The sequence below is a fragment of the Rhinoderma darwinii genome, chromosome 12 (genome assembly GCF_050947455.1).
Source record: "Rhinoderma darwinii isolate aRhiDar2 chromosome 12, aRhiDar2.hap1, whole genome shotgun sequence".
In the NCBI taxonomy this organism is placed as follows: domain Eukaryota; kingdom Metazoa; phylum Chordata; class Amphibia; order Anura; family Rhinodermatidae; genus Rhinoderma; species Rhinoderma darwinii.
In genome coordinates, this window is record NC_134698.1 from 31,378,169 (window position 1) to 31,392,668 (window position 14,500).

The window sequence follows — 14,500 nt, forward strand, 5'->3', positions numbered from 1 at the left end:
TCACCAGGGAATTGGCCGGGGATTCCGCTCCAAGAGAAGTCACAGACTTCACTGTGTCCATATATGGACAGTGACGTCAGGGACTAATGAAGCGGAATCCCCGCCGATGTGGCCGGGGATTCCGCTCCAAGAGAAGTCACAGACTTCACTGTGTCCATATATGGACAGTGACGTCAGGGACTAATGAAGCGGAATCCCCGCCGATGTGGCCGGGGATTCCGCTCCAGGAGAAGTCACGGACTTTACTGTGTCCATATATGGACAGTGACGTCAGGGACTTCTGAAGCGGAATCCCCGCCGATGTGGCCGGGGATTCCGCTCCAGGAGAAGTCACTGACTTCACTGTGTCCATATATGGACAGTGACGTCAGGGACTAATGAAGCGGAATCCCCGCCGATGTGGCCGGGGATTCCGCTCCAGGAGAAGTCACGGACTTTACTGTGTCCATATATGGACAGTGACGTCAGGGACTTCTGAAGCGGAATCACCGGCGAATTGGCCGGGGATTCCGCTCCAGGAAAAGTCACTGACTTTACTGTGTCCATATATGGACAGTGACGTCAGGGACTTCTGAAGCGGAATCCCCGCCGATGTGGCCGGGGATTCCGCTCCAGGAGAAGTCACTGACTTCACTGTGTCCATATATGGACAGTGGCGTCAGGGACTTCTGAAGCGGAATCCCCGCCGATGTGGCCGGGGATTCCGTTCCAGGAGAAGTACCTCACTTCACTGTTTATATATGGACAGTGAAGTGAGGGATTTCTCCAGAGCCGTCCCCTACAGGAAAGTAGGGGGGGGTGGCATTGCCTACAGGGGGGCTATGTGGCATTACCTACAGGGGGGGCTATGTGGCATTACCTACAGGGGGCGCTATGTGGCATTACCTACAGGGGGGGGGCTATGTGGCATTACCTACAGGGGGGGCTATGTGGCATTACCTACAGGGGGGGCTATGTGGCATTACCTACAGGGGGGGCTATGTGGCATTACCTACAGGGGGGGCTATGTGGCATTACCTACAGGGGGGGCTATGTGGCATTACCTACAGGGGGGGCTATGTGGCATTACCTACAGGGGGGGCTATGTGGCATTACCTACAGGGGGGGGCTATGTGGCATTACCTACAGGGGGGGGGGCTATGTGGCATTACCTAAATGGCATGGGGGGGCTATGTGGCATTACAGGGGGGGCTATGTGGCATTACCTACAAGGGGGCTGTGTGGCATTACCTACAGGGTTCAGTGCTGGGACCACTATTATTCAACTTATTTATTAATGATATAGAGGAAGGGATTAATAGCACTATTTCTATTTTTGCAGATGACACCAAGCTATGTAATATAGTTCAGACTATGGAAGATGTTCATGAATTACAGGCAGATTTAAACAAACTAAGTGTTTGGGCGTCCACTTGGCAGATGAAGTTTAATGTAGATAAATGTAAAGTTATGCATCTGGGTACCAACAACCTGCATGCATCATATGTCCTAGGGGGCGCTACACTGGCGGATTCACTTGTTGAGAAGGATCTGGGTGTACTTGTAAATCATAAACTCAATAACAGCATGCAGTGTCAATCAGCTGCTTCAAAGGCCAGCAGGATATTGTCGTGTATTAAAAGAGGCATGGACTCACGGGACAGGGATGTAATAATGCCACTTTACAAAGCATTAGTGAGGCCTCATCTAGAATATGCAGTTCAGTTCTGGGCTCCAGTTCATAGAAAGGATGCCCTGGAGTTGGAAAAAATACAAAGAAGAGCAACGAAGCTAATAAGGGGCATGGAGAATTTAAGTTATGAGGAAAGATTGAAAGAATTAAACCTATTTAGCCTTGAAAAAAGACGACTAAGGGGGGACATGATTAACTTATATAAATATATTAATGGCACATACAAAAAATATGGTGAAATCCTGTTCCTTGTAAAACCCCCTCAAAAAACAAGGGGGCACTCCCTCCGTCTGGAGAAAAAAAGGTTCAAGCTGCAGAGGTGACAAGGCTTCTTTACAGTAAGAACGGTGAATTTATGGAATAGCCTACCGCAGGAGCTGGTCACAGCAGGGACAGTAGATGACTTTAAAAAAGGGTTAGATAATTTCCTAGAACAAAAAAATATTAGCTCCTATGTGTAGAAATTTTTCCTTCCCTTTTCCCTTCCCTTGGTTGAACTTGATGGACATGTGTCTTTTTCAGCCGTACTAACTATGTACAGGGGGGCTGTGTGGCATTACCTACAAGGGGGCTGTGTGGCATTATCTACAGGGGGGCTGTGTGGCATTACCTACAGGGGGGCTGTGTGGCATAACCTACAGGGGGGCTGTGTGGCATTACTTACAGGGGGGCTGTGTGGCATTACTTACAGGGGGCTGTGTGGCATTACTTACAGGGGGCTGTGTGGCATTACCTACAGGGGGGCTGTGTGGCATTACCTACAGGGGGGCTGTGTGGCATTACCTACAGGGGGCTGTGTGGCATTACCTACAGGGGGGCTGTGTGGCATTACCTACAGGGGGGCTGTGTGGCATTACCTACGGCGGGGCTGTGTGGCATTACCTACAGCGGGGCTGTGTGGCATTACCTACAGGGGGCTGTTTGGCATTACCTACAGGGGGCTGTGTGGCATTACCTACAGGGGGGCTGTGTGGCATTACCTACAGGGGGGCTGTGTGGCATTACCTACAGGGGGCTGTGTGGCATTACCTACAGGGGGGGCTGTGGCAGTATCTAAAGAAGGTAGTGTGTGGCATTATCTACAGAGGGCAGTGTGTGGCAGAAAATTGACAAATGAAATTCATCCGTTTTTAAAACGGACAAGGAAAAAAACGGGTGCAAAACGGGTTAAAAACGGAAGCATGGCCCAGAACGGAACAGATGCAAAACGGCCGAGAAAACGGACCAAAACCGCCGTTTTTTATAGGCTGACACTCAGACCCTCTCGTGTGAATAGAGCCTAAAGGTAGTTGATGACGCACCGTGTCTTTACAGTCGAAAGTGCTGTCTTAGCAAAGACACGGAGCGTCATCAATCACAGAACACGCCCCCTCCTCTGACAATCTCGTCGTCCACACCTTCTCATCCTTCTTCACACTTGTAGTTCCCGCACTGTGTGTGTATATATGTGTATATATACATATATCTATAATTTTGTGTGTGTGTATGTATATGCGTGTGTGTGTGTATATATATATATATATATATATATATATATATATAATTTGTATGTGTTCATATATATGTATGTGTGTATATATATATATATATATATATATATACACACACACACACACATTTTATATATATACACACAAACATACACAAAACTTTATATATAAAAATATATATAAATAGTGAGACACACTAAGGCCTCATGCACACGACCGTAGCCATGTGCACGGCCGTGATCTTCGGGTCGGCCTGCCCCGGAGTGTCACCCGCGAGCCACCCGCAAATCGCGGGCCGTGCACATGGCCACATCCATTATTTTCTATGAGCCTGGACCGCAGAACACGGCCGTACTAAGAAATGTCAGTTCTTTCCGCGGTCCAGGGTTCTGGGCCATACACAGACCTTGTAAACCACTGTATTTTGCATGGGCCCATAGAAGTGAATGGGACCGCAATTCTCTCGTGGATTTTCGGGGGAATTGCGCCCACAAAAGCACGTTAGTGTGTATGGGGCCTTACATACATTTATAGTAAATTATGTCAAAAAAAGAAACGTTTTACCATTGTTTGGAGTAGTGTTTGGTGTTTGCTTCACTGTAAGGCCCTGTTCACACAGTTATTTACAGGCAGAAAATTCTGCCTCAAAATTTTGCTTGAATTTTCATGCAGATTTTGATCTGCCTACACGCCGTTTGCCACGATTTTCGCCCGCGGGCATTGAGTGCAACTTGCAAAAGCGCTGCGAAAAACGCTTTCTCTGCCTCCCATAGATGTCAGAGGGAGGTCAGAGGAGTAAACGCCCAAAGATAGGGCATGTCGCTTCTTTTTCCCTCAATGGCCGCGGGCAAAAAACGTGGCAAACGGCGTGCAGGCAGGTCAAAATCTGCCTCCAAATTCAAGACAGAATCTTGATGCAGAATTTTCTGCCAGCAAAAAAAACTCAGTGTGAACAGGGCCTAATACAGGATCCATTGGAACAGATCCAGCAGCAGGTGAGGTAAATGTGCTGACTGGATTGTGTGTACCAAGATGTCTGACTTAGGTGGAGTGGGCAGACTTAGGGCATGTTCACACGGCCTATTTTCGTCCGTTTTTCGGGCCGTAAACTCCCGAAAACCGACCGAAAAATCTGAAGCAGATTCTGTTCCGAAGGAGTGTTTTTTTATGTGTTTTTTTACGCATAAAAAACGACCGCGGAAAAAAGTGCAGGAAACCTCTTGAGACGTTTTTGGAGCCATTTTCCATAGACTGTAGTGAAAAAAGCTCCAAAAACGGGCATAAAAAACGCAGCGAAAATCGCGATTTGCACAAAAAACGTCTGAAAATCAGGAGCTGTTTTCTCTTGAAAACGGCTCCGTATTTTGAGACGTCTTTGCCTGTGAACATACCCTGACATTTATCAGGCTGTGGAAGGGGCGGGGGAGGGAGACGGGTGCCTGTACTTAGATCAGGGATAGTTGGAGGCACAAAGGATAATGATGATTATTACTGTGTAAGGGCTTATTTAGACGAACGTGTAATACGGCCGTGCAACGCGCGTGATTTTCACGCGCCTCGCACAGACCTATATTAGTCTATGGGGCCGTGCAGACTGTCTGTGAGTTTCACGCAGCGTGTGTCCGCTGCGTAAAACTCACGACATGTCCGATATTTGTGTGTTGTTCGCGCATCACGCACCCATTGAAGTCAATGGGTGCGTGAAAATCACGCGCAGCACACGGAAGCACTTCCGTGGTACGCGCGTGATTCGCGCAACAGCAGTAAAAAGTATGAATGAAAACAGAAAAGCGCCACGTGCTTTTCTGTTTTCAAAAATACAAAGGGAGTATCACAATGATGGCGGCTGCGCGAAAATCACACAGCCATGCATCATACGCTGCTGACACACGGAGCTGTTATGTACCTTTTACGCGCACAAAACGACGCGTTTTTTGCGCAAGCAAAAGGCACACGCTCGTGTAATCCGGCCTCAGACAGTGTGCAGGGAGGGAGCCGTCTGCCTGTTATTTGTAATTAGAGCAGGGAGGGACCATGTGACCATAGAGGGGTGTGGCAGTGGCAGCACTGACGATGGAAACTGGTTAGAAGTTTAATAGGGGGTATTAGGGAAGGCTGGGGGACATTTTTTAGAATTTTTTTTTTTCCTGGACAACCCCTTTAACTATGGCCTCAATCACTTCTACTTCACTGTAACCTTTTTGCAGTCCCATGTCTATTTGATGCATGAGATTTGTATAAGACAGTTTGTCCTTCTGTCCTCTTCCATCAATTTGGCCACTGATTTTAAAGTCTTTCCGTCATTTCCGGCGGTATTTTCTGTGGTGAACTCCTAGGCTGGGTTCACACGACCTATTTTCAGACGTAATGGAGGCGTTTTACGCCTCACATTACGTCTTAAAAAACGCCTCCAATACGTCGGCAAACACCTGCCCATTACTTTCAATGGGTTTGCCGATGTACTGTGCCGACGACCTGTCATTTTAAGCGTCGCTGTCAAAATACGGCGCGTAAAATTACAGCCTCGTCAAAAGAAGTGCAGGACACTTCTTTGGACGTTTTTGGAAGTTTCTGTTCTGTCTCTCATTGAGTGAATTCTGCCCTGTATCTTCTATGAATGGTCACTCAATCCCATCCTCGTCACCATTTTTGTTGCCCACCTAATGAGTTAACGCTGGTGCGGTCGGGATTTATATTCTTTATTCACATATTCACCTGCAATAAGTAATGAACATGGATGAAAGATGCAGTATAGGACCTTCCTTCTCCTTGCAGCCTGGTGTGCACTACAATTAGTGTCCCACCGGAAACACTCCCCTGAGGTAGACGGTCCCACTCCAGTGTCATATTACAGGACCTGTCTATTGCTAGAATGACACCTATTAACAATGGGATTTTATGGGGGTGGGTGATTCTCTTTATCTTTCCCACATATGGATTCTACCCCGGACATTGCCCAACAAAATATGCGAAATGGGCTCTAATTTTACAAAAAATAAACATGAAAAAAAACGAAACATATTAAATATCACCGTAATCCTATTGAACCATAGAACAAAGGTAATGTGTTATTTATGCTTCACGGTGAATGGCGTAAATTTAAAACACAAAAAAAAACTTTGGTGGAATTGCTGTTTTTTTTAATTTTGCGTGGGTCAGGTTTTTGGCTCGCCGGCAAGGGATGGTAAGGCGGGAGTTATAATTTTGGTACACAAAATTTTACTTTTACGCTGGTGTCCCAGGAGCGTGATGATGAGGGCCGTTGGATCCATCTAGTGGTGGAACATGCAGGGGAAAATATCAGTATTCATAATGTGTATGGCCCAAATGCGGTCAACACAGGTTTTTTTGGTCACTTGGAAGCCCAACTCCAGCAGGATCGTACTAGGCTTTTAATTCTAGGGGGAGACCTTAACACTGTAAGGTCCTCCAGGTAAGATAGGAGCGCAGGGACTAGTTCGCAGAGAAATAGGGATAAGATCTTGCCAGACTTTTTAAGACACACTGCCCTAACAGATGCTTGGAGGAGTCTACACCCTGATGCGCGGGAATACACACATTTTTCTCATGTCCATCAGTCATGGTCGCGTATTGATTATTTGCTAATTAATGACGCCTTATCTCGACGGTTACGTGAAGCGGCGATTGAGGATCTCGTTATTTCGAACCATGCCCCGGTTACCATTACTTTGGCCGACACAGTAGCTAGGGGAACGGATTTTATTTGGAGGTTCCCCTCCTTTCTGGCAAAGGATGAGGGCTTTCTACAGAAGCTAAAGGGGTGGTGGACGGAATTTGATGGGGATAATGCATCACATCGTTCGGACCCGTCACTGTATTGGCGTACAGCCAAAGTGGTAATACGAGGGAAAATTATGCAATTTATGTCTAATCTTAAACGCAAGACTACCGAAGGGTACAAGGCTGCGAGCGACCGATTACGGTGTGCATATACAGCATTTCTACACTCTCCATCAACGTCTTTGGGGGAGAAATGGAGGGAAGCTAAGCGGCAATTTGATCAGTGGTTAGATAAAAGAGAAAGTATTTATCGGTCTCAATTTGATGCCGGTCTAATGCGTTTCGGCAATAAAGCGGGCAAATTATTAGCGCGACTAGCGAAGGGGAGGTTTGCACCGTCACACATTTCAACACTTAACGACTCCAACGGAAATCCTACATCAGACCCAAAAAAAATGAACACTATATTAAGTAAATACTATCAAGCCCTTTACTCAGACACGCCCATAGACCCCCAAAAAGGTAGGGAATTTTTGGAGAAGGTAAAGCTGCCAGGGCTCACTCAGGAGCAGAACGACTACTTGAGCGCAGAGATTACCTTAGAGGAAATCCAGAGCACCATTAAGACCTTATCCAACGGAAAGGCCCCGGGTCCAGATGGATTTACAGGAGAGTTTTTTAAGTCCCTGAGAGAAGAAATTAGCCCTATCTTGGTGGCATACTATAATATTTTTCTAAGGACCGGTACTCTCCCAGCAGAGGCCAAAATAGCGCATATAAAAGGTATTACCCAAGAAGGGGAAGGATCCTCTTGACCCGGGGTCGTACCGTCCTATATCACTGATAGACCAAGACCAGAAATTACTCACAAAAGTTTTGGCCAATCGTCTGGCTACGTATCTACCCACACTGGTGGGAAAATCCCAAGTAGGCTTTGTAAAGGGCAGGGCAGCTGTGACTAATTTACGTAAGGTGTTGACGTTGCTAGAAACAGTCAGGCACGATCCCCAGCCAGGTACCTGTCCGGCACTCTTAGCGCTAGACGCAGAGAAAGCTCTTGATAACATACAGTGGGAATGGCTGGGGATGGTAACGGACAAAATGAATGTCCAGGGAGCCTTCCGGGTCTTCTTGAAGGGCGTTTACAATAATCCCCAGGCCCGCGTTCATTCCTCAGGATTTCTGTCGGATCCCTTTCAATTGCATAAAGGAACCCGGCAGGGATGTCCCCTGTCGCCACTGTTATTCAATCTGGCACTGGAACCTATGGCTAGATTCCTGGAGGAATCCGATATGTTCAGAGGTATTCAGGTGGGATCACTGGCAGTTAAGTTAGCCCTGTTTGCTGATGACGTTATACTTTTTATGTCAAATCCTCAAGAGCATTTAATGCCGGTTTTTCATAGGAATTTGGGCAATGCTCGGGATATAAAGTCAACCTAGCTAAAAGCTAACTGCTGGAGTTGGGCAAACCATTGCCTAAGACCTTTTGGCAATCCTTGGGATGTGGGATATCCCCGGTTGAACACTGCATTACTTATCTGGGCATTAAGATAGGGAAGGTGCCAGACACCCTGTATGGCCTAAATTATCCCCCGCTATTTAAAAAAATGCAAGCGGAGCTCACCCGATGGTGCCAATTGCCGTTATCCCTTCTGGGGAGGTGCCACCTGATTAAGATGGTTAGTTTCCCCAGATTGCTATACCCCTTTCAAACACTCCCTCTCCTATTGAAACATGTGGATGTCTCTAAACTGACTTCCTCATTCACAAAATTTATATGGGCAGGAAAAAGGCCTCGCATTGCACTCACCAAGCTCATGATGGGCAAACAAGAAGGGGGTTTGAACTTCCCGAATATCAGGGGCTATAACGTGGCATGTCTCTTTCGTCATGTAGTGGATTGGCTTCACGAAACGAGCCATTATTCCAACTTAGATCTGGAGGGGGAGTATGCCTCACCCTGGAACCTGAAAACTTTGCTACATTGTAGAGTTGCTTCTCTTCCGTGCCGTCTCAAAACCTCCATTGTATTGAGAGATACAGTCCTAGCTTGGAAAGCGGTACGTAAGCACTTTGACCTACCTCACCTGCTATCGAAACATATGCCGTTGGGCGGACACCCGGAATTTCAGGGGATCTTATGCATATAGAGGAAAGGAGATGGTTAACCGGGGCGGAAATCACCGCTAAACTTAGACCCGTAGAGGGTAGGGTTAATTTTTTACAAATTCTTCAGGCACGATCATTTTGCACCTCTAGGCTCAGGGATTTGAATAAGGAAGCCACCTCTCACACTCTAGATGAGGTCATAGGTCCAACGACTGCGCGTGCGACTATTTCAGGGTTGTATAGAGCACTGGGGGATGGTTTTGTTCGTCCACAATCAAGGGTTAGATTCAAAGTCTGGGAACGATGGACTCAAGATCCAGGTATAGGTGAGATCATATTGGGGGGTTGGGAGACGGTACGGAGGAGTGTTATAAACGAGAGCTGGAGGGAAACCTATTTTAAATTGATGCATTCGGCTATATATAGCTTTAATATTTTGCCTTCACAATCCTTCCCCGACCGCATTACATGTTGTCCCAAATGCAACACACCCCTGACGAATTTGTGGCACGGAGTATGGGGGTGTATGGGGGTGTGTATGGGGGTGTGTTCATACTAAACGAATTTGGGTGAGGGTACACAAATATATTTCGGATCATTGGAAAACGAAACTCCCAATGACGCCTCAAGCGCTGCTGTTCCATCAGGCGCGACCGTCGGAGGAAGAGGGTGCTCGAGGGGTGAGATCTCCTCCCCTGCTGGTGCACACGATTTTACTGGTGGCCTTGAGGTGCCTCCTGAGTAAATGGCTGGAAACAGACACGCCGGGGTTAGACCTGATAGTGTCTCACCTGAAACAGTTATTAGTTCTTGAGAGGGTGGAGGTGGAAAGACGGAAGGAAACGGGAACCAAGAAGCTATTCGCTAAATGGCAAATATTCATAGAATCGCAGTGCACAGCAGCCGAGGTAGTGGAAATTGTTACGCCTTTCCGGCACACAGCGTGGTATTATACGAAGCTCTTGGCAGGCACTTTAGGGGGTCTGCAACTTTGATCTAGTCAGGGGATAAATGAAACGTAGCTATTCATTGATGACCTAAGTCGTGTCGGGGATGGGGGAAGTCATGTTTTCTGTTTATATGAAGATCGACACTTATGCCATGTTTGTATGTCATGTTATGTTGTGTTTAATTCAATGTTAATTTGATGACAGTTGAGTGCTGTGCACTTATGACGCAACCTTTGCCTGAAATGTTTATAAGAAAATGTGAAAACTGTTAATAAAAAATGATGTTTTAAAAAAAAGTTATTACTATATTCCCCGGTACAACTCTCTGCTGACCCGGTTTCTGATCCTGGCTACACGCTTGGGAATTCCCTTGCATAAAAGTCAAAATCTCCTTACATACTCTAAAAAATATATATATATATGATTTCTGTGTCACATCACAAAAAACAAGACGGACAAACGCGTGTATTAAAACGTTTTAACCATGGACCACTGTTCTTATGTTTGTTATTTCACTTTTAGGGGGAGTTCACACTAAGTTTTTTGCCAAGTTTTTTGCCGTGGAAACCGCGACGCAAAACGCGCCAAAAAACAACTGAAAATGCCTCACATTAATTTCAATGGGAGGCAGAGGCATTTTTTTCCCGCGAGCGGAAAAGCCTCTCGCGGCAAAAAGAAGGGACATCAATGGGAGGGAGAGAAAGCGTATTTTGCGGTGTTTTTTTCCCGTAGCGCTCAATGGCCGCGGGTGAAAAACGCCACGAAAATCTGCGTACAGGCAAATGGAATTTTGAGGCAGATTTCCCTCCTGCAAAAAACTCTGTGTGAACCCAGCCTTATAAGTCAGGTAGCAGAGGTACTATTGTTTAATATATTTTCCAAGAGAATCAGGGAGCTTATTGACTGCTCCAATTTATCCGCTAGGATATGTTTAGGGAATTCTCGCTATTTACAGATAAGTAATGGAGGCATTCCTCCTATTGACACACAAAATTGAGGTTTTCCTCCTATTCAAATTGCTTCTATTTCAAATAGCAGAAATTCCCAACGCTTGATGGCTTCAGATAGTGTCAGGGATCATTACCATGTATATTGTTTGCAAAAACATTATTGCTTTATATCAGTATATTCCATAAAGATTTGTAAATGAAACAAGATGGAACCTGTATCAGGAACACGCCTATGGAGACACCGCCCCTGGAATGCAAGAGGAGTGTACAGAAGAACTTACAGCTGAATAGAGCCAATGGGGCTTAAGCACGTATCACATCTCTAGGGAGGAGATTGTGTTTCTTTGTTCAATAAAGTTGAGTCTTCACTTCCTACTTCACTGAGGGGAGGATCTGTACCAACAATTGTCTGCCTGGTATACTTCTTCCACGCATGCCCTCAGTTTCCAATTTACAGAGGTGGCTATTCGGTGTGAAATAACAGGGAAAAGGAAGTTTACCTTGACAATTGGCACCCGAAACATGGGGCTGCACTCGAGGGGATCTCGGAATCCGGACAACCGACAATCACAGAGTGAAACAGACGACCCGGGACTGCTCACTGAAGGAGCCTGATCACCTCCACAATAACACGGTATGTCAGTTGATTTTATAAATCTTCGACTTATATGTGTTAGTGGACGGTCTTGTGGTAGTCTGTATAACCCTTGTCGGTTGCCTGGATTAGCTCAAGCGACAGGAGCTGTGTGGTCACGAACCCGTAAGAAATTAGTCGCGCCCGACTAACCATCCTCTGGGTAATTAGGGACTAGATAGAAAATAAAACCTGTCTTATACGCGGGCATGCGGGCACAATACATGTGCGGTAAGACGTGGGACAGGTCCACGCGGGGTGTGTATAAAACACTGATAAGTCGTGGGACAGGCGCACACGGGGTGTAAACACTGATAAGTCGTGGGTAATATATTGGCCAGACCAGAGGGTTGCAGGCCAAAAGTTGTTATATAAATTACATGAAGAATATAGACAGTTAGAATGGATGGTTTACGGTCCATATTCGAATCATCAGGATCACCCGTACCCGGACGATCCGATTTGGTGAAGCGAAGGGAAGGGAAACCGTATGTGAGTAAAACGAAGAAATTGATGGAAGTGTGCAGAATGCATAGGGGAGGGCGGCTACAAGCCGGAGACTGGGCAAAAGGTATTCGAGAGAACAAAGGGAAGTTGGAAATAAGAACAGCATTGTATGTTATATGCATTATAAACCACAGGACCAGCCGCCGCCCTGTAATGGCGGCAGTCCCTCATGTTGGGTTTGTCCTCATTGTGGGCAGCAAAACCCCCCTCACAACTGAGCAATGTGTTTCCTGTGGGAGAGGCTGCCCCCCACCCCCTGATGAGGTCACGCCCGGCCCAATCAAATCAGTATGCCTTGTTAATTTTGTCATTTCCCTCAGTAAAGAGTTGCCAGTAACACATGCTGCAGTGTTTTCTTCTATTCTAGATTCCGTCCCAGGGGTGCAGGATGCTGTGCACTGGTGAAAAGACACGTCATCATAATATAGAGATAGTGGCCAACAGATTGGACACAGTTACAGATTATGTGTTTGATGCTTTGAACGTAGATAATTCCTATACAATAGTGTGATGAATGATTGCAGATACGTACGTTGTTTTGCCGGCATTGAAATTGTTAAGCTTGTGAGAGCAGAAGCTGTGAGGAGTGAGTGCGTGACCCCCTCCTGTAGAATGCGATGACTGATATCGATTGTGTGGGGGAGGGGGGCTGTGTGCAGTGTGACGTCTGAAAAGCAGACTGCTATATAGAGCGTGGACTCATGAGACAAGTGATTACAATGTTGCACTGATTTTAGATCTACTGTATATGGTATGCTCTTAATTTTAACAGAAGTAATGTCTAAAAAAATAAAATAAAATTCTTAGTGTTTTGTGTATGGGGTTAAAATCAGTTTCTTTTTTTCTGTGTAAAGGAAAGTTTCTTATCTTTGCGCATGCGCTCTTGTCCGTAACTTCACCAAGCGAGAAAAATATTACAGACCGCTGGATTTGTCTGCAAAAATATATAACAGTTATAACAGTGTGGAGAAGTGTATAACATTTGTTTTTATTTTTGAGAATGAAGACACCACCCCTTTGAAATGTTCTATCTATATGTGACATGGGTTTCCAATGTAAATTTGTAATGTAGAAATACTTCATCATATACAGTATGTACAGGACAGGATACGAGGCACCAGGTAAATTATCCAGAAACCACTCTCACCTTCTCATTCATCTCAAGGAGCGGAGCTGGAAGTGCTCGCTGAGGCTTGTAACCTGGCAGAAGGTAAGACGGCCGACATTTACACTGACTCTAGGTACACTTTTGGCATCACCCACAATTATGGCCCCATTGGTAGTAGGAACTTTATTGGATCATCGGGTAAGCCAATTGAGAGAGCAAGAGAAGACAGAACTGACAACAAGAGAATGTGCAGCCAGATATCAGTAAATTGGCTTGTCCCTGGATACAATAATGCCACCGCTAGGTTTGTAGCAGCCTGCATGATGTGCGCACGGCATGACATAGGTAAAACAGCAAAGGTACCTATGAAAAGTGCAGACCGGCCAGATTACCCGTCCCAGCGACTGCAAAACATATGTAACACCTGCAGAGAAAGCATTGTGTATAGAGGATGCTGCAGTTAATGCCAAGCAGGGACTCACATCAACAGACTTTAGCACATCTTCTTCTGAAGTGCAGTGGACTACATGTCCCAGCAACACTTGCTTCTCTATACCCCTGCAGCCTAGGAGAGGAGCAGCAGAGGGGAGCACTGATTGGCTGAGCAGGAGATTGTGGGACAAGGCTGAGCAGGGGATTGTGGGACAAGGCTGAGCAGGGAGGGGAGACGGTGGCCATCTTTGGGAGAGACACATGGTCAGGAGATAGGGAGACTGTGAGTGCATTGCAGAGAGGACTGTCTCTGGGTCTCTGTGCTGTGTGCCCCAGTGCAGGACTCTCTTCTGACAGCCCAGCAGCTCACTGTACGAGAGAAAGAAATGCTGCAGCAGCATCACCTCTGCAAAACAGCCTGATTCCAGGGAGGTTCCCTGCTCTGCAGCACAGGAGTATTTTGCCTGGGACTCCATTGTCGTCCACGCGTCTGAACGCTGCGGCCCCGAGCTGGATCCCAGGGGAATATCAACTTTGCTGCAAGAAGTAGTGAGTACACATTGCTGGAACTTATTGTGCTGATCTTGAGGACTTAGTGAGAGAACTGTTCTGGAGAGGAAGTTCAGTATCTAAGTGCACCAACGGTTCCTGAAAAGCGCGCCAACGTCCGCGGCAACAGGGCCCCAACGTTTGGACTGTGTTCATTGCATTACTGCAGCCATTAGTAACAGTATAAGTGTGTGCCAGCTATTACCAGCAGTATAAGCGTGTGTGAGTGATCATTATCCTGTGTGGGTCACTGATATACTGTATATGTTTGGTGAAGACAGTAGATTAACCCTTTGTTATCCCCATAACATTTCAGGGAATATTGCTAAGTGTTGTAGCAGCCAGGCCTGGCATA